The sequence below is a fragment of the Lathamus discolor genome, chromosome 3 (genome assembly GCF_037157495.1).
Source record: "Lathamus discolor isolate bLatDis1 chromosome 3, bLatDis1.hap1, whole genome shotgun sequence".
Classification (NCBI taxonomy): Eukaryota; Metazoa; Chordata; class Aves; order Psittaciformes; family Psittacidae; genus Lathamus; species Lathamus discolor.
This window is the reverse complement of record NC_088886.1, coordinates 78,083,587-78,111,417: the sequence shown is the minus strand read 5'-3', so window position 1 is coordinate 78,111,417 and position 27,831 is coordinate 78,083,587. Positions and strand designations below refer to the sequence as shown.

Here is a 27,831-nt window from a genome sequence, read left to right as displayed (position 1 = left end):
GGAAACGAAATAGTTTTCATACTGACAGACTTGAGATAAGCAGAGATGCATTTAAGAAATATTCAATTTTTCCAGACAGTAGTTAGTAAAGGATTAACTTTTGAGCAAAGTAATCAAACTTAAAAAAAAAAAAGAGACAAATTTATTATAAAAGACAAAAAAATCTCTTGCACAAAATTATGAGAAACATTGAAAATATGAATTGATTATCAGAGAAATAAGCCCTTCAGGCAAAGATAGGTCACTTACAAGAACAATTTGTTTTTTATCAGCCTAAACCTGCCTGACCTGTTCATCTGTTTGTGTCCTATAAAATATCCCATTAGTATATGCAGATACAGTGTTAGCAGAGGAAATTATATTGCCTTTTTGAACTTGTGAATTCTTGGTACAAGTCAATGAAAATTATCATATTCCCAAGAATCCTAGCCAGCAGGCCTGCCAGCTGTCTGAAGCATGCTTTCAGCAAATAAGCTGCATCTGATAGCAAAGAACAGGGTTAAAATTGGAAAAGTTTACTCCAAGTTAGCAAGGAGGGCTTTGAAAACAAGGAATTACTTGATTTTATGAAGAATGATTGCTGAAGCAGCTTAGATTATGGAAGAACTGCAGAGATCTCAAAGTAACAGCAGTGACTGACTTCCTTACAAAATCTCCAAGTAGATCAGGTCTGTCTTCATCTCAAGGCTCACATGACAGCGAGTTACTGCAAACATCTGTTCAAGTGGGTGACACCAATCTTTTCTAATATTCCTTGTCTAGGGAAGGTCAGAATGGTGACTTATTACTGAATGAGGACCCCTAACCCATGTATAGAGGTGTGGGTAATGAAAAAGGTGAAATTACTTTTGTTTCAGAATTAAACCAGTCCTTTTAAGGGGAAGTATTTCCAGAGATATTTCAGCTCTACAAAAGCAAACTCACTTCTCCTTCAAGTTCTATATAAATAGCCAGGCAAATAACTACCAGTTTCTCAATCAGTCAGTCTCAAAGAAAACTGTTCTTTAATTGTCCCTCCCATTTGAAAGCTTCCTATATTTTTGAGAGTCCTAGATAGAGAAGGTATTCAAAATCTAGCGTAAAACTACTAATACTATCTACACCTAAAATTTAGGCACAGACCTAAAATTCATTGTCACATCTGAAGCGGTTCTAAATGATCATTAGTCCATTTTTGTGGATGAGAATGTGTCAGTTGTAACAGCTAAAGATTTGAACAGAATATATTAAACACTGGATACTATTCAGATAAGCAGTGGATATTTATTTTTTTTTTTTTAGAACATATAGAAAATATACTGAAAATACACAATTTCAGAAAGTGCTGAAAGGATGTTCCAGAACTTGTGAAATTTCTCCTATGCTCTGCAGGCCTATTTTGAGTATATATTTTTAGTGTTGTACAAACTGTTAAACATTAGGCATACACTAAAGCAGAAATATTTTCATGAAATTCCTAGAAATTTTAATGATGGAAAACACACATCAGTTTTCCTGCTTGCTTAATAAATATGTGTCTTGTAATAAACCTCAAAACATTCAGACTGTGAGACCAGGCAGCCAAGGGCATTAGAGCAAAGTCAGCAGTCCAGTGACATTTTTCATGAGACTTTATAAATGCAACAGCAAACAGTCATTTTGATGCTATTATCATCTTCCTTATGGGCTGAGCAGCTCCCCAGGGCCATTTGCTCTTTAGTGTCTCTCTAGATGTGTTTCCTTTTTTCTCTCCCAAGCTCAAAAGTGAACAGATATTTCTCTCCTTAAGAGCGTAGATGATTTTGTCAAGAGCCCTTTCTAACTGTGGGTGTTTGGTTTGCTAGGTCCAGAGAGTTGTTCCCTTTCCTATACCTGAAGGCTAACGCCACCCTCTCCTTAGCACTTACTTACTCAGCTCCTGGCCTCACTGTTGCCCACAAGCTGAGGCAAGAAGTTTGAAGCCTGCTTTGCAAAACAGAACAGAGTCTCAATAATGTGCGGGGGGGGGGGGGGGGGGGAGGTGCTGGGAGGGGCTGGGATGGAGAGGGGTGTGATATCAGAGAAAAAAAAGGCAGGTCTTGGTAAATTTTGATGCCACCTCTAAGCCCTGTCCCTAAACGCCACCACATCTACTCCACATCTTTTAAATACCTCCAGGAGTAACAACTCAACCACTGCCCTGGGCAGCCTGTTCTAATCCTTGACAATCCTTTTGGTGTAAAAGTTTTTCATAATACCCGGTCTAAACCTCTCTTGATGCAACTTGAAGCCATTTCCTCTTTACCTATCTCTTGGTACATGATGGTTTGGTTTTTTTTTAACATATTAAGATCTTTGTTAAAATAATGAAAAAAGAGGGGAGAGCATTTTCCTTTAGTTTTCTTCCATACAGCTGAAATGCTACAGCATGCAGGAGGACTGTCTGCATGAATGATGTGATCCTAAAAGACTAAGGGCAGGAAGATTTGTATTATGTCCAGAACAGTGTTCCCTCTTAAGCAATATAAAACCAGAACTGAAAGTGGAAAGTTTAAATTTCATCCATCAACACAGTAAGGTCCATTTTTTTCTAGATGAAACTCCACTGCTAGCATTCACCTTACCCATAATTCTCTGGGAACACTGGGAACTGAAAAAAAACCAGGTGGTAAATATGATCCTGTAAACTTGAAACTGAGAAAGAGCTTTCTTTCCAGGCTTGAAGTGGCACGTTAAAAGAATTTCCTTTCCCAAAAGCAAATATGAAGTTGTCAGAGAGATATTGTGAGCGATTTTATTACCCATCTGCTCTACAGTAATGTACCCGTTGACAACCTGATTGCTCTATGCAAAGACAGGATAAAGGCTAATATTATATGAGCTCAAAAAAGAGCACGGATTTTGGTACTACCTCTACACTCCAGTGTAAGTCCACTGATCCTATGGACTTATTTGTTATTTTACTGGTGTGAAATCACATTCTTAATCCTGAATTTGAACAAACAAATATATTTCACCATAAGGGGAAAGCAGGGGCACTGTGGGGGTTAAAGAGAAAGAACACTTAGTGCATGCAGTTCACAAAATAATCCCCAATGTGTTTTCATATTAAAGTATTACTTACCAGGTTGCAGAAGAGAGAATCCACTTCTGAGGGTAAGGGAAAGATTTGTCTCTTAATTGTTTCTCCTGTTAGGCATTTCACATACTTGGAAAGCAGAAAAGCTTTAGGTGGAATTTGCTTACTTACTTGCGCAGCACACTTCTGCTTATTTTGATCCTTCAGATGTTTTCAAAAGCTTTAAGTTATGATTTTGAATTTTTAGGCATTTCTGCCAACACTGAAGAGCTATTCACCAACTTTATAAGAACTCTGCTGCAGTCGCTTTGTAGGAGAACTGTGTGCTACTTCATTTAGACTTAATGAGTTGAATAACTTGGTATCTAATTGGACTTTAGATCACAGCATGTCTTGTTAATGCAGTGTTAAAACTGAAGGTAGCCAGATGTTGTATCGTGTTTGCTTGACAAGGTTTTTGTAGAAGTGGGGCTACAGGGGTGACTTCTTTAGGAACCTGGTAGAAGCTGCCCCTGTATCTGATAGAGCCAGTGCCAACCAGTGCCAAGATGGACCCACTGCTGGCTGAGTGTGTTAAAGAAGAGGCAAGGGAGAGTGGGAAACCTGCTCAACTGCAGCAGAAAAGAGAAGGAAGAATATTTGAAAGAAACAGCCCTGCAGACAGCAAAATCAGTGAAGGTGGGAGAAGGTGCTCAGGGTGCTGGAGCAGAGATTTTCTTATAGTCTGTTAAGCAGACCATGGTTAGGCAAGCTGTACCCTGCAGCCCATGGAGGTCCATGTGGAGCAGCGATCTCCACCTGTAGCCCATGGAGGACCCCATGCTGGAGCAAGGCAATGCCTGAAGGAGGCTGTGACCTCGTGGGAAGCCCACACTGGAGCAGGCTTCTGGCAGGACCTGTGACCCCATGGAGAGAAGAGCCCCCATGGAATAGGTTTGTTGCAGGACCCGTGGAAGGCACACATAGTGCAGCAGTTCCTGATGAACTTCAGCCCATGGGAGGGACACATGTTGGAGAAGTTCATGGAGGACTGTTTCCTGTAGGAGGGACCTCATACTGGGGCAGGAAAAGAGTGAGAGAAGTCCTTCCCTGAGGAGGAAGGAGCAGCAGAGACAACGTTATGAACTGACCACAACCCCCATTTCCTGTCCAGCTGTGCTATCTGGGGGGAGAAGGCAGGCAGTTAGGGAGTGGAGCTGATGCCAGGAAGAAGGAAGGGGTGGAGGGAAGGTGTTTTTAAGATTCGGTTTTATTTCTCATTATCCAGCTCTGATTTGATTGGTGATAAAATACACTCATTTCCCAAGGTCAGGTCTGTCTTGTCCATGATGGTAACTGGTGAGTGATCTCTCCTTGTCCTTATCCCAGCCCATGACCCCTTCATTCTGTTTTCTCTCCCACAACCAGTTGAGGAGAGGGAGAGATAAAGGAGCTTTGGTGGCCATCAAGCATCCAGCCAGGGTCAGCTCACCACAGATACAATAGCAGTAAAGACTATTTTAGTACTCAGTATGGTACATGAGGTCATATTTTAATTCCTGTTAAGTAGACTTCATTTAATGATAGGAAATCCTAAGCATCTCTCTGTGCAGGTACCTGTTCAGCACCCCCTTCCCTATGCTAATTTGTGATAAAACACTAGCTAATAATGAGATTAGAGTACTTAAAGTGAAAAAAGTACTGCTGTAAAGATACTTCTAGCGGATAAAACTATACAAGCATTTTATTTTCTCTTAATTTCCAATCTGTTAACCTGTGGTACAAGTTGGGTTTCTTTCCGTTTTACCATGCTGGAAATGAAAAGAGTGGCTAGGTGGTCTGTAGATATTACAGGCAGCTTTATGCCACATTAATATACTTTGGGGCTATATAAGGATCTCAAAAAGGTATCTCAGAGAAAATAAGAATAGTAATGAGGATGAAAGACCAAACCATGACCCTGCATGGTAGTGTGCAATACAGAGGAGTAAGAGGTAAATTCAAAAGCGGTGCCCATTTGTATGGAAAGAGAACAAAAAGGAAACTATTGGAGGCCTATATTCTGCAGTGATGAAGCATGTGCCTATTTTGAAGCATGTGACTCCCTCTTATCCAAAAAAACAAATATAAAACTTCATCTAGACATGCTCTTGGGTTTTTCATTAGACTGAAGTCTCACTTTACAATTTTGGCTAAACACTAAAATATTTCCTTTGCCTGTTCCCAGAGCACGCACCATGCCATTTTTTTAAACACTTGCCCTTGTGTTGTGCAGTCCATGCGGTGCAATTTAAGAGGGAGTATAAGGGGAACAGACATGACTTGAACTATGTTTGAAAGGCTGATCCAGATTTGACTGATGCCTTATCTTGCAAAGCCTTATAATCTGCTGGGCAGAATATTGTAGGTGCTCATCTGCTTTGAGCATTACATTTTGTATTGTGTTGCTTTATATCTACAGTCTAGTGATTTATTCATAGGAGGAAGCTATCAAATGTTCACCATTTCAAGGAAAAAAAAGCTATGTAAGTAGGGCAAACATTTGGAAAAGCAAGCCTGATGAGTGAATACTCAACTACATGCTCCTTAATCTTGATTAAGTAGTGCAACATACTTGTGTCATGGCAAAAATTTGAAATACTTTATTACACTGCCAGTGATTTCTGTGCTTTATGAACTGTACCACAGGTACTATGTGCAATCTGAAATGTTTGTGAAGCCTTAAGATTTAAGATACCTAGATCTAGTGATACTAAAAGTGAAATGTGGTCAAGGTGGGACCATTCCTTTTGCCTTCAGACAGTAAGAATTCAGTCAGATACAGTCTGCTTGAAATAAAAGAAAAGACTACTGGGGCATAGTAAGCAGGCTTGAATTTTTTGCAGTTTTTCTTCATTTTTCTAATATTCCACACATATTTTAAGGTGCTTGTCGCTTCCAACATCACAGAAAGTTATTATGCAGATACTTGATCTACCCCGAAAGGAATTCAGCATTTCAAGAAAGCCATTAAATTATGCACAATGTTAGCCTATGACCATCTATTCTTATCTCTATTACAGCTGCTGCCTATCTTCTATTTCTGCTCCCATTTCACTTCTTTTTTTTCCCCACTGCTTAGTTGTGTCCTTATTAAAATTCAATAGCAAGACCTGTGGGGGAAGTATCAGGTCCTCCATTGATACAATTCTGTGATCTGTGAGAAAGGCAGTCGAAATAAGTTTGAATAAGAAAAGTACTGATGATTTTGTACATATAGCATATTCCTGTTAAATATTTCACTTAACGATTGGAAAAAATATTTTCTTTCTAAATCTGCTTGGAACATGTAGAAGTAAAATGTTTGATCTTCAGATTTTCAAGTTCATCCAGCAGGTTTTCATCTGGGAGACAGTTGTTCCTGAAAGATACAACAGATTTAAAAAAGAGATGGCTTATTTTAGTTCCATAAATCATTTTTGCTCATCCTGATCTGAATATGAGCTTTACCCAAGTGCACAGACTTACGTGTCTGCTTGGTAAGTCTCCTTCTAATAACTCTGCTTCAGACCTGAAGTGTTTTTTGTCAAAGCTTTTGTTGATCTTGTCATTTCACTAATCAGCAAAACCCACAAAGATATCTGAAACTATTCACACAGATCAACTGCTGACAGTATTACTGTATTCCAGAAAAAATATGGTGCTCTTCAGAATGGTGTGTCTTAGTAGTAACCCAGCTCATCTTCAGTATGAGGATGAGTTAAAGGCAGATATTTAATGGAAGCTTTTAGGTTTGCCTAAATATTTTAAATTGGCAGGTAATGGACTTGTGCAATTACCAGGAAATTCAGTATTTTATAAGCTAGAAATACAACAAGGAATGGGTTCTCTCTCTGAACTTGGATAATTCTCCATGATTTATTGGAAAATGTGGAAAGATTCTTTTCCACTTCAGCATGGACATCTGGGAGACATATTGCCCTGGGTTCAGCAGTAGCAGTCATTTTTCTCCTTCTTAGTAGCTGGTGCAGTGCTGTGGTTTTGACTTTCAGCCTGGGAACAGCGCTGATAACACCGATGTTTTTAGTTGCTGCTCGGTAATGTCTAGTCTGGCCAAGGACTTTCTGAGTCTCATGCTCTGCCAGAGAGGAGGGGAAGCTGGGAGGAAGCAGGGACAGGACACCTGACCCAAACTAATCAAAGAGGTATTCCATACCACAGCACGTCATGCCCAGGATGTAGAACTGGGGGCAGTCACCAGAAGGGCCAGATCACTGCTCAGTTGGGCTGGGTATCGATCAGTGGGTGGTGAGCGGTTGTATTCTCTTCCCTTGTTATTTCCTTTATCATTATTATCGTTGGTGGTAGCAGTAGTGATTTGTGCTATACCTTATTTACTGGACTGTTCTTATCTCAACCCATGGGAGTTATGTTCTTTCAGTTCTCCTCCCTACCCCTCCGGGAGTGGGAGGGAGGAAGGTGGGGAGAGTGAGAGAGTGGCTACGTGGTTCTGAATTACTGACTGGACTTAAACCATGACACATATGCAGGTATCTTTGAGATTTCTTTGGCAAGGATAGGTTCAAGTTACATTACGGGAGCATTTGGGAGCTTATTTGGAGTCCTGGAAAATTAAAATCTCATTATTTTCCAGTGTTCTTCCTCTGCCATAATGCAACATTTGCCTCTTGAATGGTAGGGTTTACTCAATTTTTATCACCTTCCCAGGGAAAATAAAGTACGTGTGTATTTCAGTTTGTGAACTACACATGTGATGTGTAACAATGTGTCCTTTCGTCACCTAGGAGATCTTTATCCGTCTTTTGGCCTTATACCCTATCTTTAGGGGTACTGCTGAGCCTAGTAAATGACAGGGGAACCACAACAGCATGTTTATCAGTGACTAATACTCTCCTATGTAGCTAAGCTGAGCAACCGAGCATTTAAAAAGGCATGCCTGGTGTAGCCCAGCCGCAGAGCTTTTGTGTAAAGACAGAAATGTCTAAAAGGTCAGCTGGAGAGTCCAGTGGTCTGAGAAGCCCGGTGGGCAGGCAAGCTTTATGGACAGCAGCTACTCTCCATGCACATCACTTGGGTGTTACTTGCAGAGTTATTTGTTTAGACAAATTAATAAAAACCTGATACCAGGGGTGCTGAGAGCAGCTGAGTTGGTACTTGTGTTTGGGTATGGTGCATTTTACAGCATCAGACCTGACAGCAGGAGCTCTTTAATTTTATAATAGAGAGGTATTTCTTTTAATCTTTAAGACTCTACCAGGAACCGTACTGTATATTCTCTCTAGATTCAAAAATCTGGTTTCCATTAGTGAGTATATGAACTTTAACTTTATTAAACAGAATATATTGGTGGGAAGGGGAATGTAGTTTATACAATAAGCATATGCCTGTGGGACTGTGAAGAAGTAAATTGTGAAAATAGCTCCAACATGTTAAGGATGCATAAAAATCTCACAAAAGCAAAGTTAATGCTGACAGTGTATATTGCAGTAAGCTAATAGTACCTTTACTGTAGACATCTGGAGCTGAAGAACGCTCTTGGGATCACCAAGGAATTTGGTGCAGGGGATTTGTTGACATGCTAGATGTCAGCATCCGCAAGTTTTATGGACTGTAACAGAATGGTGTTTCCTGATCTAAGTATAGGCTAAGTCTTTGCTTAGTGATGTAGCATTTGATAGGCCTGTTGGACTGGAGAGGGAGACAATTTATCAGGTCATGGAGGCAGATGGGATTTGTCTATGTGTACTGAGGAAGAGTACTCTCTTTCAGAATATGCCTGGTATCACATAAAGTGTTAAATGTTAGCTTAAAATCATCTGTACTAGTCTCAGACTTCAGTCAATATTCTTAAGCAGTTGTTAAACTACAGAGAAATTCCAATAGTACTGCATTCTGCATCAAATATCAAATGAAAGCAGCATCATTAGTGACACACTAACGAATACCACATGAATTAATAATAATCGGCTACTTTTTGAAGTCTCCCTGGCTTCCGTCTGTCTCTTAAATCACTTCAAATAATTAATTGCTTAATGCTTTTCACCTTTGACAGACAGAAATAAAATGCAGATTAAAAACACCTGTGTTGGCAGGGGGTAGAGCAAAGTAGTATGGTTGTTTGCTGCCAGTCTGGAGGGGTGAAGTGTTTTGCCAGGCTGAGCTACTTTGCCAAGGTAGTAATGCGCAGGTGAAGGTGGCTGGCACTCTATTATTCATTTTAGCAAAAAAATCACCCAGACCTATAGATGTATTTTGCAGATTTTCCTCCTTGACAGAGCTGAATCAATACTTTGACATCTCCAGTCCTCTCTTTTTAGCACTGCTGCAGTACAGTCGGCAGCAGTAACTTTCCTCTGTAGTTCATCTGTATCCGTAGGTGACAAGGCAGTGCAACAGAGCCTCACCTTCTTATGCTGGGATGAGTTGTGCTGTCAGAGGTCATTTTTAGGGTCACCTCTCTGTTGAGAACTGCCCTGACATCACCTTGGTTGATAAGTCACCAACAAATTGCAAGAAGCTCCAGTCCCATGGACCTGGGATAAATGTGAATTACATAAATAGGAATTACAGCCTTATGTAAACGCAAATGCCCTAATGTAACATTGTTTATTCAGGAAACTGCCTGGCCCTGATGATTTTAATATTATTTTTATTTTTTTTTTTCATTTATAGATGCTGAGAAACTCAGTTGCTTGGAGACCTACATCTTATATCTGAGCTCAAAGTCAGGTAAGGTCAATTATTTGAACAAAGTTGTAGTGACCAGAGAATACATGAGAAACACATTCATTTTTAACCAGTTCGAAAACCTCATTACAGTGCTGGATGCAAGACTATTGTTTTTGTAGATGTTGTAACTGGCAATACCAATATATATACTGCTGCTTAGGCTATGTGCAAGTTTTGTAGCCTGATTTATTTTTTTTTTAGTCATTTTTTAAAAAACTTTAGGATCAAGTGTGTGTGAGAGAGAGAAGACATGGTTGCTCTGTGATTCAGAGTAAAGGAAAGCACAAATGTCTCTGTGAAACACTGCTAAATGCAGCTCGCAGCATTCAGCAGAATTTAATCCTAGTCCAACATTTTCACTTCCTCAACCTTTAAAATGTGATAGGGAATGGTATCCTACTTTATTCTAAATGCTTTTGAAATGCATGTTTTCAAGCTAAAGTTACTGATGAGTTCTGTTCTTGAAATGACATTACCCTGTGTGCATAGACAAAAGCAAAAGGGTAACAGGAATTTGTTGTGCCAGAGAGTGTAAGCTGCTAGACTTTTTAGATATGTAAAACCCTGGGAAAGATACTACAGTTAAAAAAAAAAAAAAGAAGAAGAAGAAAAAAGAAAGAAAAGGTACTTCTCTGTACAGCCGATTCCTTGCAGAATATTCCCCAGGCAAATTGTTTCTCACAGGTATAATTGTGCTAGACAGAAGGATCTGCAGGGGCCAGTTCCCAACCTGGAGAGCCTGTAGTCTCCTAAAGTCAAGCCCATGGCAGTAACAGCTCCAGCTCCAGCACTGCCAGGCTGTACCTGCCTGCAGGATTTCAGCCTTCTCTAATGTTCTGAGGTGCACAGCAACTGGGGAGAAGCAAAGGTATTAATGGCAAAGAAATTGCAGGTAGGAAAAGGCAATGGTAGAAGAGCAAAGGGGCTTGCAGTAGTACCAGTGATGCTGGTGGCACCGGCAGTGCCTGTGAGCCGGTCACTGCCTGGCTGCTCAGACCCTATCCCCATGCCACTGTGCTAAATGAGGTGTTGGCACAGAGACTGTGAGTAGAAAGCAGAGCTGATAGTAAGTCCTGCATAGGAAGTAAATTGAAAATTAAGGAAGAGTTGACTGGAAGGGAAAGAGAAAGGGGAATGTGATCTAAAAAAACATATGGAGCAGAAACAGGAAAGAAAAGCAAAGACAAAATAAAAAGGGGGGGTGGGAGAAAAAGAAAAGGAGGGCAAGCAAACTAGAAGCAAAGCAATAACAACATAAAGCATAAGCTCAGAAGTGTTTTGCACTGGTAGTACAAAACAAAATTTCCACCAGGGAAGGAGGGCAAGAGGCAAGATTTCACTGTGCCTGAAAGCATCTTGTGGAGATAAATTTTCTTTATGCATCCATATGCTCTATCTAAGTGCAGTAAGAATACTTTGGGGCTTGTCGGGTATGAAGTGTATTTATGATTTTCTGCTCTCAAATAAATGTTCAATTTTGTTCAAAAATTGTTTTTTTTTTTTTTACCCAGGGCATGTGCTTATACTGCCAAAGCTGAATGTCGCTCCTATCTGCTAGAAATACTTTGTTCTGTGTTATAGCCCAATGCCTTTAAAATTCAGTGTATTATGCTTTAGTTAAAAATAATGGGTAATATAGCTTTATTTCACAATGAGTAAGTGTATTAATTATGAGACAAATCACACTATATACTGCTTGCTGCTCACTTCCCTTTGAATTTTAATGAATAATAACTTGCTTTAAAATAAAGGACATTTTTAAAGCATCCAACAATGATGAAATAGACTAATTACAGGTAATATATTTTTATTGAAGTCTGAATGACTACAGTTGTCATTAGTTCTCAGAAGTGTGGTATGCTTATTTGAATTATATACCTTGATATGTATAAAATAATTATATATTTGTTCCATTCCTAATTAACTAAAAATCCCAACCGAACCCAAGTAAGAATTTATTCAAACCCAATTTTCCTGAAGTCACGGAGGTAAAGCTCCTCCAGACCTAAATGGAAACTATGTTCATTCTACATTTTAATGCAGAAATAGTCTGTCTTCCTTAAGGCTTTTGCAAAACAGAATATACAGCACTAGAAATTAAGTACTAGTTAAAAAGGCAGGGAGAAAGCAGGGAAATAAAAAACAAATGCTAACCCAGGGCAGCACTAACTCAGAAAAAGTTTGGCCTCTGTGGCGGGCTGGGTTTCAGGCTTTCTCCCAGATAACCTGGTATGATGGAAGCTGCCTTTGCCTGCCTGGCACAAACATAAGCTCATTTAATGGCTACAGGAGGGAGTCCCTAGTTCGGCTTCAAGGACACCATTTATAGTCTGATAAAGTTTGCTTCCTGAGTTAGAACACTGAGGCAAAGCTGTTTTGTACCTTCTAATGTTCCTTGAGGCAACAGGAATTACAGCCCAAAAGACACCAAAATGAATTTTGCCGCCCCAGCCCTAGCAGATGCTTAGACTGATCTTTGGGTGAGATCTCACTTACTGGCAATTCAGATGTCACCTGCAGACGGAAAGGCTGTGCCATGATGCTCCAGACCTATGACAGGGAAAAGAATTCAGAGGCAGTCATCTTAAGTTTCAATTTTGCTTACATAAGCCTCAGCAATGTTCTCTTAAACTTAGCTGTTTAAGCACTTATACCTGCTTGTAAATTTATTTTCTGGAATATTAATAGAAAAGGAGCACAAAGGGTACAACTAGTCTAAGTTAATTTAAAAATTCAAATTTCAAAATCAGGCCTCATGTTGTTTTTCTCCAGTAGTCACCAGTTCTAATTAGGATGCAGTATGACATATACTGTTTTCACATTTCATATGCTGCATATTTCAAGTAGCAAATCTAGACTCTTGAGATGATGGCTGGCAACTCAAAAGAAAGAAAAACACAAACAACTTGGAGGGAAAAAAAAAGAATATAACAAAAATAATCTTGAAAATATTCCAAGACCAATTCAGAAATTAGTTCAAAATATGGAGTGTGAATGTTGGTTTTCCGTAATAGAGATGGAATTAATGCAAGCAGAATATTGACTACAGATTAAGCTCACCTTATCGACGAAGCCAAACTTTTGCAATCACCTTCTGAGGGATCCATCATATGGTTCCTGCTTATTCTGAAAAAAATATTTCCATCATTAACAAGGTTCCATTTTGCACTCTAACGGAGTCTGAAAACTGTTTCTCATAAGCTCAGTTCCTAAAGAATCTTAGTTACTGTGTTTTTTCCATTTCTTCATTTATATAAGTTTTTTTTTGAGAGATTAATATCAGTTTCGTATACACTATTGAAGAAAAAAAATCATTAAATAAATAATAGCATTATATTGAGAATAAAATTAAAAGGCCATAGTGGACTCTGCAAGAAAATATAAAATTATATATCAAAACATAAATACCCTAAAGAGTGAAACAAGTATCTTCTATTAAGAATATGCAGTACACATTCCAAAATGTATATCTATAATCAGAATAAAAATAATGAAGATAATGTGGTATTCAGATCTTACTTGTTCTTACAATTAACTGGTTGATGTAACACACATTTAAAAAAGAGTATTTCCATTTGGCAGCACGCAGCTGCTGGTGGAAGGAACATTGCCAAACAGTGAGTTCGTGGTTATATAAAATGAAAATTGAATTCTTTTGGTTTTAGATGGGTCATAAGAGTTAGAAAAAAGTACGCGTTTTCCAGACTGCTGGAGATGGCAGTTGCAGCTCAAAATGGTACAAGTCCTATAACCAGAGCTAAACAGGGATAAGTAATCCTTGTCTCAGTTGCAGCAATTTTCACCAGAAGATGCCATACCAGTACGTCAGGAAAGAGTCAGCTACCTGAACGTTAAATTCAGCCCAAAAGCTCATTTGACATATAATCAAAACCCAGAAATGAAAAAAATAAACAAATAAAAACCCTCCAACGTCTTTTCCGTTACATATGGAGCAATAGATCAATGTGCCTTAAATAGCTTAAGTTCAAGTCTGTCTCAAACAGGCATGAAAAACGATAGCATTTAAATAACACAGAAGCTCCAATTATGCCTCTGTAACTGATAATATTTAGTACGGTAGCCTGCAAGTATAGAAATTGTTTGTGTTTAATTTTTACCAAATAAAATAACAGCATAGAGCTTGATTATTAGCACGTAACTCAGAAGACATCAAGAGCTTCAGTAATAGTAAGTGTGTTATCAAGGCTAACTGCTCATTTCTTTAGCTTCTTCTCAAATTTGTGCAATTCTTATTCAATAGAATAGTGATACTGCTTTTTTCAATCTAATTTATTAATAGTTTAATAGATTGACAGAAGAAATACATTTTTCCCACAAGAGAAAGAAAAAACAAAAAGTTGGAAAATATTTAGGAATGGTGAAATTAATAACAAGCTGCAATTAGTTGTGCAATAATGAAGTGTTACAAGGATTTCACTTTGCCACTGGAAGGATTAGTGCCTGAAAACTGTCCTGGAGAATAAGACCCTTTGAGAAAGCAAGCATGTGTTATTGAGCTGTATGGGCTAGGAAACTGGGAGAGTCTTCGCCCTCTGAGATTCAACTTATAAGAACTTTTGAGTCTTTTTTTTGCTTTTATTCCAGTGGCAACTCAGAAGTGTTATCATCAGAAAGTGCTTTTTTGCATGAAGTCCAGAATTCTTTGTAGAAATGTTTCTCTCCTGGAGAATGTCTGTCCCTTTCAGACTCCCCTGTTGTCACTAAGGATTCCTATGCATGCACTAAACCTAAAGAGGTTCTACTTCAGACTTTCTGTAATATACTTTAAAAAAAATCAAGTTTAAATCTCATCCGGTAATGGAATATGCTATTAACATGACAAAAGCAAACTTCATGTATTGCACAATTATGCTTCACTGAGATTATTTAGAAATACAATATGCGTACAAGTGCACTTACAGTAAGCAAAACAACACTTTATGAAGAGTTGGGTAGTGTTGGGTTTGGAGTGATTTTTCTTTTTAATGGACTGAACCACCCACTAAAAGACTTCTGGTTTCTTGGGTGATTCATTAATACTTCCTTAATTTTCTGATTTCTATGGGTCCATCTGGCCCATCTTTGTAGAAAGCTGTAAATATATCTTACAGTCTTTCTCAATTTAAAAGTAGTTGCCCAGCTGCTTTGCAGAAACTGTCAGCAGTTGGTAAACTCCTCAGAATTGCCAGCCTTCATTAGTAATCCAATCAGGATGTAGTTTAAAATACTGCAAATTAGATTATGCTCCATTGGAGAGGAATTGGAGTGACATGATGTGCTGGGTTATTTTATTTTGCATCTGTGATTGCCTTTAATCTGGGAGGTTCATGCACTTTCTTTTGAAGGAAGGTACTTGAACTGAGACTGCATGTATGTGGTCAATGTGTGTGTGCTCCCCCCAGAGCAGTACTGTTCAAATTTTATCTGTCTCATTGAATCAAATTCAATGTCAGGCATTGGTAGCGTGAGTTAAATGCACTGTTGGCTCTGCTTTGGAGTTCCTGTTTTACCTGGTTTAGACCAATTACAACTGTAAATTTTTGTTTTCTGATTTGAGTGGATTTTAGATCAGTCCCTTTCTCCCTATTATCTTCTGTACTATCAAAATCGTGTTTCTTCAACAGCTGGCACTGCTTGCTGGTAATAAGGTAAAAATATGGAGGCAAGGCAACAAGTGTGGCACTTGGCTGCATTAAACAGTTACATTGGTACATAATTTCTGTAGTTGTGAGGCTCTCTAGTACAATATTCAGGTAGGAATATTTATAAGAAGAATAGTCCAATTAAAATTAATTTATGCACATAGAGAATCTTATGAATTAGAGATCAAGCTGTACAAGGACTTAGAAGGGTACAGAATTCTGTGCCTATTTATAAGGCATCTTATATTGCTCAAATATAGATGTGCATAGAAAAACTGTCATTTTACACTGGACTGTACACTCTTTGGACCATTGCTTTTAGTAGAATTAAATTTTTTGATGTGACAACTCATGTAAGTCCTTAGTGAAGGAGTAAAGTTTACCACATCTAGCCAACTAGTGTTTCCTAGAGTATATTTCATTATGTTACACTCAAAAGTAACTCTGAACTACATGCTTTATACAGGTGTCCTGAGTTACTCAGATATAATAAAAGAAACCTGATACCTGCTACTCAGCTGTAGAAATCTCATCATTTGTTAAAGGCTGAAAAGTCTGTTCATTTTTATCAGCTGGATGCAATCAGAATTGTATTATAGATCTTTTATCAATTGTACTTTATATGCCTCTAATTAGATGAACCTTCAGGAACAGCTTTGAAACTATGAAGAGGACATGAAAAGTTTATGTAAAAAATTCTATGAGGCATTAATACTCTTCTTCTAGTTGAACCAAAGTCTTTCTAGGTGTGAGATGTAAAAGGAAATGTCAGCAGAATAATGCAATGTCAGAGAAGTTTGTCTAGTCCTTATTTTCAAGAGAAATTTAGAAATGGGTAATAGTGTGAAGACAGATTCTGGAAAGCAAGTCTATAAAGAATAGATAAAGAAAGATGAATTTATAGACAATCATGTCTTTGAGATCTATTCAGTTAACGGGACAGAGGGAGAACATTTAAGTTACGGAGATGTGAGAGACAGAAACTGTTTTAGGGGGTTGAAATCATTAAAAGAACATTTCACTAGTTTTGTCAAATGTATAATTGAATAGTAATAAAAAAATACTAAAAATAGATGCCTTAGTGGTATGAAAATATTAAAGTTTAGTGAGTAACTTCTACTCTTTGAAAACACTATGATAATAAATTTACTTTCTGACACAAAAGAAAATCATCTTACAGTTCATTGTATAATACATTCACATCCTCCAAGCAATATTTCTGGTTAGCTTTAGGGAAGAGTGCTAGAAGTGACAAGTATCCATTATCAGATGTTTGGTAGGGGTAATTTTCCTTAATTAAATACATTGTTTATGGAGTCATTGGCACTCAGCTAGTGGAAAGTTTCAAGATAACTACTTTTCTCATAGGCAGTTGCATGGAATTATTTGAGTGTGTTTAGTTACTTTATTAAATTCAGAAAGCCCTGCTGATTCTGTTATTTCATGTATCTTTTTATTTTTGTCTACTGTCAGTGCGATCTGCGAAGGCTTTAACTTTTCAACTAAATCCCCCAGTTCAGTTCATTCCAGGCATAGTCTGAAGACTCATCCTAGTGGATAATTACACTTTCCATGGCATTTTTATGAGCCTTTGCTTCATAGCTTGTGGATGTCTGTATTTCTCAAGCTTTATAGTCCATGAAATAAAGGGGTTGTGTTGCAGTACGTTCAGCAGCTTATATATATAACCTGAATGCTAATTTTTAGGAACTGAAATTTTAGATAAAGTGGCATCATTTTCTTCTTGCATTTGGGAGTCAGGAATGACTCTACTGAGGTGAATGGAGCTAGGCTAATAAAAAGCCTTTCAAACTTCTGTTGGCTCCTAAATATAGTATGGCTCCCAATGGAATTTCCTTAAATCTCCATGGAATTAAGAAGGAAATAGGTATATCTTCATACAATTTTGTTGACTATGAGAAATCTAGACAGAGACTATTCAAGCAAAATAAACAGTAATGTACAACACTTTTTCCACAATTCAAAAACTAATATATGATGTAGCGATTGTATCAATACACAGCTATCTGAAAAGTAAGCAAAAGGGAAATGAAAAATGGTATGTGAAGGAAAGAATGAAGAAAGGAGGAAAACTCAATCCAACTGTCATCTCCAAAGGAAGAGCTGCTGTCAGTTCTCAAGTGTGAGAAAACTGTTCACAGGTTCATGTGAAGACTGCTATCATTCTATCCTAGTCGCGTTTAAATATTAGGCCTACTTCTGTCTAACTATTCAGTAAAGAGTAGTTAAAACATTTCTTTCCTACTGGATTTGGTGATTGATCCTTTATTCAGATTGTCATAAAATATCCACCAAGATCTACCAGTGAGTTAGCTCTTTTGATTGGTAATACTGATGATTTTACTAACAAAGTGAAAGAGAGAATGAAATATTTATATTCAGAAACCCCATATTTTATGTTATTAAATGATATTGCTATGGATAAAACAATGGATGTGTTGGATAAATAGGATATATTACATAGCTCTGGCTTAGACTTCCTCTGTGATTTTACTGCCATAAATGATTGCATAGTATCCTAGGGTAAATCACAGAGATTTCATAATTTCCTCCCTTTTTCTCTTTTGGTCTGTTCCTTGTTTCTCTTCTCTCTTTCATTCCCTCCACATTAGCAGTAGGAAAATGAAATTAAAAGGTCAATGACATGATGCTTATACTTCCTATTCCAGTTGCCAACAAGTTTTATTCACAGATTAGGCATTATTTAGTCTTAAGAGTTCTGTAGAGTGCTAAAAGGAAAAATACACACATACGTGGAAAATACGTGCTTGTATTTCCATGTATTCATAGATTTATATGTAATTTATATAGCATTCAATTTTCAGCTAAGCATTTGTGGTTATATAAAAACCCAAGGACTTTTACTTGAAAAAAAGGAAGAAACGTAAAGCTGATAAAATATGAAAAGTGTAACTCTCTTACAGTGCTGAGAAAATGAAATACATTTTTCTGTTGAAGTCCAGAAGTTATTCTTAGAGAAAGTTCTCACCCAATAGAGAAATATCTGTTCCAGGATTCCTTTTAAAAGATTTACAGTAACTAATTAGATAGTTCTGATTTGTTGCATTTTGTGGGTGTTCATCGCTCTCATGTAAGAACCTCAATCCTTCTAGCAGAATCATAGAATAGTTAGGGTTGGAAAGGACCTCAAGATCATCTAGTTCCAACCCCCCTGCCATGGGCAGGGACACCTCACACTAAACCATGTCACCCAAAGCTTCATCCAACCTGGCCTTGAACACTGCCAGGGATGGAGCACTCACAACCTCCCTGGGCAACCCATTCCAGTGCCTCACCACCCTAACAGGAAAGCATTTCCTCCTTATACCCAATCTAAACTTCCCCTATTTAAGTTTTAAGCCGTTACCCCTTGTCCTGTCACTACAGTCCCTGACGAAGAGTCCCTCCCCAGCATCCCTATAGGCCCCCTTCAGGTACTGGAAGGCTGCTATGAGGTCTCCATGCAGCCTTCCCTTCTCCAGGCAAATTAGTACTTGATAAGAAGAATACTGAAATGCTTTGTCTTCTTCATATTTTAAGTGGACCTTATAAGAAAATGTGCAGTATTTTGGCATCTCTTTCCCTAGTCCCAGCCGTGACCAAGAATCACAGAACATGAAAAGGAAAATATGCAAAACTTGCTGGAAATTAAAGTATTTTATTTCGTAAATATTCAAATCAGCTATTGTTTTAAATGATTCCTCAGCATTTTACTTGTTAAATGGGATAGAACTACTAGAACAAGATTTGAGGTAGGCTGCATTTCAACGACTAAATAATCTGAAGCATTCTGGAGAAGGATTTGAGCTCTGTAACTTGACCATCAGTTCAGTTGAGGACCTGAAAGATTATATTTTAACATCACTACACCTTTGATTGTGGATCATTTAAAAAGGAGTGAAATCCCAGGTGTCTTCTAGTGCTAAAAAATGAACCACAGAAAATTAAAAGGACATACATTGTACCTTTTAGAGCTGCAAAGGTCTCGGATCATGTGTGAGAAATACAAGCATACTTGTTCAATGGCTAAAAACACATCCCTGGACAGAACACTGGCTTTGATGCTGATGTATAAATGGAGAAAACATTTTAGCTTTAGAATTTTTGGACCTGGGCTCTAACTTCTTATCTTTTTTTTTTTTTTTACTTTCTTTCTTTTTTTTTTTGTTTTTTTTTTTTTGTTTTGTTTGACTGAAGCAATAGATTTAAAACCAGGGTCATAATCGGATTTTTTTTCAGCCAGACCCTTGATTTACTTTGGCTTTAATTTTGGATGGTTTACTTTGTATTTATAAATTGTATTTATGAGCATACTTTACAAAACTACTTTTTGTCTGTGTTTTTAAAATTTAAACTAAAAAAAAATCTATAGAAGACCTATAAATTGTAAGTAAATCAAACAACTAAAATTAATTTAGTATTCAAGGTTGGTTTGAACCTGAAACACTTTGAAAAAAAATCTGTATCTAAACCACACATAACAAGACATGCATTGATTTTTGTGTTTTCCATTTTACATAGTAGACATTGATTTGCATTCCTAATCAGGCCATTAATAACAGAGTGAAAGGAAGGGTAATAGTCATCTGGTATATCTGTAATAAATAAGAATATCAGTCATTAACTACTATGTCTGTAGTCACTTAGTACAAAATTGTCTATAGTTGCCTCTCACTATATGCAGGTTGGAAGAGTACAACATAAAAGAGATTTCAGGGACATGTTTACTGGTTTTAATAAAAATATTTAGTTCAGATATTACTTATTTGTGCCCCCAGGAAGATGAGAAACACAAAACTTACAAAGGATAGATTTTTATTTAGAAGGTTCTTAATTGGGGGAAAGAGGAGTTGGTTTAAACATGCTGGAAATTCAGTGGTCAAGAGCATTGCAATTTTATTTGCTACAGTAAGTAAGTGGGACAGCAAATGTGAATAAAAAGAAGAAGAAAATATCAGGTCAGAACCTTTATCTACTCAGCTTACTTAATATAAACTGTAACAGCGACACTACCAGCCAGAGGAGGGAAGAATCCACCTGAACAATATTTGAGCTTTGGGATTCTAGGAAGTTCCAGGGAAAATGAATTAGCAGATGGGAACAAATCATATGAAAAGGTATGTTGTCACACAGTTATGATAACAGCATAGCTGGGAACATATTTCAGCTCTAGAAAACACAGCTACTAATGATAGAAGTGTGGATATCATCAACCTTAACATATTCAGATTCATAAAAACTCACACACATGTTACCAATCTCCCTGTTCTCTGTCCACTCATATTTTCAAGGCACAAAGATAAGCCTAAGAGACACTAAAATGTAGCTTAAGCTGTAAGTGGCAGTTTTATAAAGGCAGAATAATGGAGTTGCATACCTACCTGTTTCCCATAAATATTAAATAGATAAAATGTTATATAGATTAAATTATAGATCTCCCCTAAAATAATTACTAACTTGTATAAACACCATAATTCCATTAATTTATACAAGACCATTTTACCTGTGTTGGACATAGTACTGAACCTGGCTTTCTTACAGTGCCACAAATTCCATCAGTTTCTTGCATAATTTCTTTCCAATTCATTCTTTATGGTTCCTTAACTGATATTATTGTGTTGGAAAAAAACATTTTTCATCTTTCCTGAAAAGCTCTGTCAAGCTGCACTGGGAAAACAGGAACTTCCTTCCATAGTGAATGATGCTGCCGTGTACTTCCCAATCTCCTCAGTCCCACCTTTTCCAGCTGGTTCAAGGGTTCCCTTTCATGTGCTCTCCTAAGTATTTCAAAACAAAGTAAGGCTGTTTCTGATCAGAATTTACCAACCCTCGATATCATAGTGAGTTGCAATTCTCACAGTTATACAAGTATACTTTCCGGGGGTTTTTTGCACATCAGCTTCATCCAGTCATTGCATACTTCCAGTCATTAAGCACAGAAGATCATATAAGCTGCTTCCATAAAATTATGACCACAGCATTTAGTCTGTGCTTTATTTACCTGTTCAATTAGTTACCTATCTCTTTCAATGTTTGTCAAAACCAAATCTAGACATTAGTCGATATATCTGTAACCAGAAAGGTACACATTTTCTGTCATTCATAGACTTCTTTAGGACCCTTACGATGAGATGAACATAAGCAGACAATAAATTCCACTTCTTGTGTAAGATCTCCTTGACACTATGGGACATTAATCTTTGCTTAAGGTGTAGATAAGTTAGTACCATTTTGCTTTTGAATTAAAAAATAAACCCAATGTGATTAAACAGTTGCCACCTTGAGATTCTTGACAATGAGAAAAAAAAAAATTTAGCCTGTTTTGTCAGCTACCTGAGCTTTCTCTTCATTCCTCCTAGGCCTTCTCACAGTTTGAACAACTTCAAAGTATTTCATTGTCAAGGATATTGCTGCTTCTGAAAACTGCACATCTGCCATTTTCGGAATATGTGTGGAGCTGTCTCCTGCCAGCTGCAGTACAAGTTCATTAATTTAGAACTCATCAAAAGGGCTACCAGAAATGGTTGTTTAAACTGAAGTACATATTTTCCACACCTGCAAATATAACCGAAGACCTTCTTTGCCCTGTCAGATCTGACAGCCACCACCACCTTGCCTGAGTCTCTCACCTATTATTCACCATCGTTTTAAAACTGCTTTTATCAGGAATTATTTATGAGAGTGATAGCATAAAGACATTTTGCATCTTAGAAAATGTTAGGTTGGTAATGAAGCTGATAGGCAGTACCCAAAAATATCACTTGCCCCAGGGGTGGCATTTGTGCTACTGTTCCTTTCAGGTCTTAACTCCATAAGCTTGGCAAGACTAGTGCAATAAACATTGTGGAATATCCTGCGTCAACTCAGTTTCCTGTTGTTTTCTGGTCAGCCAGTGGTGAAGCTTGGAAGATGTAAAGCAAGGGCAAGAGGGCTGATTTGTGTGACTGAAGAGCTGGTTTATTCCAGGAGAAGTAGAGAAAGCAGAGTCTGGTATCTTCTTGGAGCCAACCACCTGCTCCTGCTGACCAAGAAATTTGAAGTATAGTTTGCTTCCCTATTTTATCAAAGCACAATAATCCTTCTCTGCCTTCAACCTTAGCACATCACACACACTCTCCCACCACCACCTCCCCAAGATGTGATGCAGAAGGTATTTTCAGGAAAAGGTCCCTGTATTTCGCTATGTCTGCTCCTAATTTCCCTTTTCAGGGAACATATTTTGTCTCTAGTTTTTCTTAATTCTCCTAAGATTGTTGGGTTCATTCTGATCAATAGCTCCTCTCTATGTGCCTCATGTCAGTTAAGCACACTAAGCAAACCCATTTTTATACAGGATTACTGCAGCAATTTGAGCAATGTTTTTCTCTCTGTTAGCAGAGTTTGAATGAATTATAAGTTTGAATAACTGATGCAATTTACTGAGATGTGATCAGTATATGCTCAAAAAAAAGTGACTATGATCTTCTGCATTTCTTTGGTACGTTTTCGTCTTCTATGAAATTGGTGAAGTATCACCTGCTTAGGGTATATATGTAGACAAGAAGTTTAATGTTACTTACATCCTAGAAAAAAATTAAATCGAATTAATTTCATTTTTTCTTCAACATTTTAAGAGATTACATGTTATGCTGCCATACATGCTCGGGAAAATAACTTAGTCATGAGGCAAACGTCCAGGCATAAATCAGTTTGACATATTCTGTATCCATGGTTAGGAATGGCATTGAAAAGAAGGTAACATAATTTTGAAGTTAAAGAATAATATAGGCCACAGCAACTGAGACAGTAATGAGTCAAAATTGCTATTCATTGTGCAAACTTGAATATGAAGGAAGCAATATCTGAGGAAAAAAAAAAAAGACAAAATCCAGCATCAGTTCGTATTTGCTCTTTGAAGTCTGATTGCATCCATGGAAAATGAATAAAAGAAACTGGGAGTGTATTTTTTTGATGATCGGTTTTCTCAGCTGTTGACAATTCCAGGTTTTTGCCTGTCAATACACTGCGTCAAGTGTACATTTAAATGTATTTAATTGGAGATCTGGAAGATTCCATTTAATCTTTCTTAACTTCTTTGCTAAGTGCACTGTTTCAGCAGTGGAATGGCATGCATATTTCTGTTGAAAACAACAGCACAGAAAGAATCAAACTAAGGAGTCACCACTCTTCATATCCCAGGATGTGCTGTTTTCTTGGAGAAGCAAATTTGTCTGAGATTTGACATTGCTGTAGAAAAAAACTTCAGTTTTACACCATGTTTAATATGGACTTTTTGAAATGCATGGTAGAGGAGTTGATATCCCATACTGAATACTTCCACAGCTCCAAAAGCAGGATAGGAAAAACAAACTGAATGTATTTATTCAGATCACCTTGCTTTCATGGTACAATAACCTTTCCTGTCCTGAATCCAGTTCCCTCTGATCATGTTCTATTAGACATAAGCTACACTGAAGGTTTAATGCATAGTACAAGATATATTTATTTGTTCCTTTTTCAGTTTTCTTACTCATAATGCTGGGCTGAACCACATATACTTCCCCAGACTGGTCTAGCTCTTTCAGGAAGACATATATTTGCATTTCTTTGATTAACTCAGGAAAAACAGTTACACAGCTGGTTGATTCTCTTAGCTGATGTAGTTGTTTATCAATAATAAACACTGCCCTCTCCATTTCTTATTGTTAAGAGAAGTTCAGCTTCCTTTGTACAAGATGTGGTTGGTCACTTTGTATATTCTTACCTAAAATGGATGGGGACATTTCCCTTGCGCTGTAGCTAAGAGCCATCTTCCATTGCATGGGTTTTCTGATTCAGCATAGTCTTTCTCAGATTCCTGGCATGATAGATACTGACCTCCTTTACTTTCAGAAAAGAGATTTCCATCATCTTGAAGGTGCTGTCTCTATTATCAGGTCATGAACCACCTGTTACAATGGTTTAGTTGACCTGCAACTAGGTCAATTATCATTGTGAGTGACTGAAATAAATAAAGAACCAGATCTGTGATTTAAGTTAGTAGGGTTAGATTGTCTCTTTTTCAGGTATTTATTCAGCATAAACAGCTCAAAATGACTGAAATCTTTGGGCTGTTCCTTAATAAAAGATAATAATGATGAGATTATAAAGTATAAAAATAAAAAATGAAAGCATTTTTCTTTTTCTCTGATAAATATTGGCTGGATTAAGTGTATGCAGGGCAGCAAAAGCCTTGCCAGTTGGGGCAAACAGTTTACTTCAAAAGTTGCAGCTGTGTTTGCCTGGAGTTTCAACTCTCACAGCTGAAATGGCAGTGATAAATCCTAGCTGAATCTATCCATGTATCCAGTGTGTCATAGGATGAAGTCACCTTCCGCATCAGCTTCACTTGACATGTGCTTGGTGCAGGATCATCTATATGTGGGGGAATACACTTGCCTTTAGCCTCTCCTTGTTCTCCTAGATGGACATAGAGGTTCAGGATTCATGCTTTTGTGCAGTTTAATGGCTAGGTATCATAGAATATTATTCTGGCTGTTGTTACCAAGGAAACTTGTGATACAGATTTTAGAAACTGTCTGGGAAAGAATTAATGAGCAGTTAACTTGGTTTCAGAACTAGCTAAGCAAAACTATTTGTGTGAAAAATGAGGGCTCATCCACACCAAAAACCTTTAGTGAAACCTTGATTGGGGTTCTTTTATGTGATTATCTAACTGATTATTTTGAAATCTATTTAAAAAAAAAAATTAATATTTCATATTTTTCTAACACGTTGAACCCTATAAATGTGCAAATAAAAATAATTTTTATTTCAGGAAGAATGTAAAACCAAAAATTAAGCTAAACAGGACCTTACCTTGTCTCCTAGTGTATTAGTTTGCCTCAGGACAGAAGCAGTTATAGGTGAGGGATTCTTGGCTGATGCTAGCCTAACCAGCTCTCGAAAATCTGGATTCCTCCACTTTGTTAGCCAACGTAATTCCTTTACCATCTCAATGATGATTTTTTCCATAACATCTAGATAAACCTCCATTGCTGCATTTTATACACATTGCTTCTTTCACCTTATTCGCAATGGATATGGAAAGCAATTTATTACCAGCTTTGTCAGAGCAACCTTTTATGTGTGTGACCAGTACTCTTTTGTCTTCATCTTTTCCTTTCAAGACTGAACAAAACAATTCTTTCAAGTTTTCTTTGATTTCAATTCAAACCTCACAGACCAAAATCAGTACACACAAATGCTTGCTAGCAAATGGAATTGTCCTCCATTTCATTCTTAGAGCAAATTTTACTGAGAGCCAAGGCAATGTTCCAGATTCCTTCCTGTGGAAAGGAAAAACCAAGCATCCCGTCTCGTGTGCATTAGAAACAAAACGTAAATCTAAGAAAATTCCATAACTGAGTGATTTAATGGAGACCATTTTTTAAACATTATGAAAAAAGAGTAGTCTATAACATAACCACAGGCAAATATGATTCTTTCTGGTTCTTGTATCTACACTCTATGGATTATTTTTATTTGCTCTTAATATTCAAAGCCAGTTGCTTTCATTCTTATTGTTACCTGCTTGCAATTGGAATGTTATGTTTGTAATTTGTTTGTACATCAGAAGGTATAGTTATGTTGGCACATCCCTTCATTATTACAGCTCAATTGTAAGTAGGGTGTTTCTTCTTTAACAAATCAGACTGAAGAAAATATTGCTAGGAAATGAATCGTGCAACCAAGCATACTTGCACTTGGGGTACATGATTATATTTTGCAGAGTAAAAGATGGCCTACTTTTACAAATGTTGCCATTAAAAGTAATTTTCTGAAGTTGCCATTAAAAATATTTTGTGAACTTCTTTGCAGAAAGGAGTTTATAGCATATTAAGGAAACCCCAAGAGAAGTAATTTATTTCATTCCAACAATGCATGAAACAGGGACAGGTTTGCAAGCTACAACTTTGTTTTCCTATGTAGTTTCTGAGGCATACATTGTGTTGCATGTGTGGGTACAAGACTCTTGCCACGCAATTTATTGTTGGGGATTCCAAAAGGCCTCGGTCTAATCAAGAGCTCAGTAAATACAAGAGAGATGCAGGTCAATAGAGATTCTGCAGCACAGCAGGAATGATGTTCGTTCCTTGAATTATCTCTGCTATATGTTGTAGATTATGACTTACTAGAAGAAAATCATAAAAGGGACACTTGGAAGTCTTGGAAACTCTTTCAAATGCTGTAGTATCTGCTTTAGTTGTAATGATACTTAAGCACAGTTTAACGATGTAAAAGAAATTACATTTTTAATTACAATATTAAAAAATTATGAGTTTATGAAAAATAGAAACAAAAAATATTTTTTGGAAAGTGTCTTTAAGCTCAGGAAATCTTTCCTTCTGTTTGTCAAAGCTCATGTGACTGAAGCTTATTACTCAGGTTCTTGAATGTCTGTGCTGCCTAGGGATTTTTGGTTCACATGCTGCTTCTTGAACTGGCACACATTATCTGCTTAGAACAGCTACATTAAGGCAAACAAAACCTGTAATATTTAAAAACAATAAGAATTTATTCTCAGGATGGGGGAAGTAGGCAAGAAGTGCAATTTCTTTAGTTACTCATAAAGGACCCATACCCTTTTCACCTGATAAGCCTGAGAGCATTTTTCTTTTACAAGGATTTAATTTTAACTAAATTCCTTTTCAGTATGATAGTGAGAAACACGAAAAAGGGTTTGAAGTGAAAGCGAGAATCATAGTTTTACATGTTAATGACACCATGCATTGTTGGCTATTAAGCATAATTTTCATTTTGATTGGTCAATGAAATTGCAAGATTATGTTGAATGAAATTAGCTGGCTGTCTTCCAGTAATGGCATCCTTTTACTTTATACTTGCATAAACTGAGACAGAATGCAAGTTTATATTTGGTAAATATTTATTTCAATTAATAGTCTAACCTATAAATTAGACTGAATGTATCTTTTCAACCCTCTGTTATTGTCAACTTCTGTATACTGTTTTTTACTGCGAACATACTCCATTTGTAATTTTTCTAGTGAAACTAGATTAAAATTATGGAAAAAATTAATAATAGCTGACTGCCTATAATCAAAAATGGGGAATCATATATCTATGTATACTTTTGCTCATACTTGACACAGAGACCTGACCCATTCAAAAGAAAATAGGTGCAGCAAGACTTTCTCACCAGATCAGAACCACTCCTGACAGGACCATCTACACTCTGCATGCATTTATGTGACACTTTTTAAGTGTTGTAGTCTGGTAGATTGTATGACAGCACATATTGCTGGTTAAACTGTTCTTAGTATTGGTTAAATGAGGTTATATCCATTTTGTGAATAGCAGTTATAGCTTATTCTTGGGTATTTTTTCACATTGTTCCCTTCTCTGAGAAGAGAGAATGAATTGGTATCAATAGTATTCATATAC

The 27,831-nt window shown here is 37.2% G+C and overlaps 1 long non-coding RNA gene across 1 annotated transcript in view; it reads left to right on the top strand.

The window, feature by feature from the left end:
- LOC136011067 (uncharacterized) overlaps positions 1–27,831 on the top strand; it is an 88,114-nt gene that overhangs the window by 53,134 nt on the left and 7,149 nt on the right. Inside the window, exon 2 of the long non-coding RNA XR_010611178.1 lies at positions 9,689–9,745. This is a non-coding gene — a long non-coding RNA (uncharacterized LOC136011067). The remainder of the gene's footprint in view (positions 1–9,688; positions 9,746–27,831) is intronic.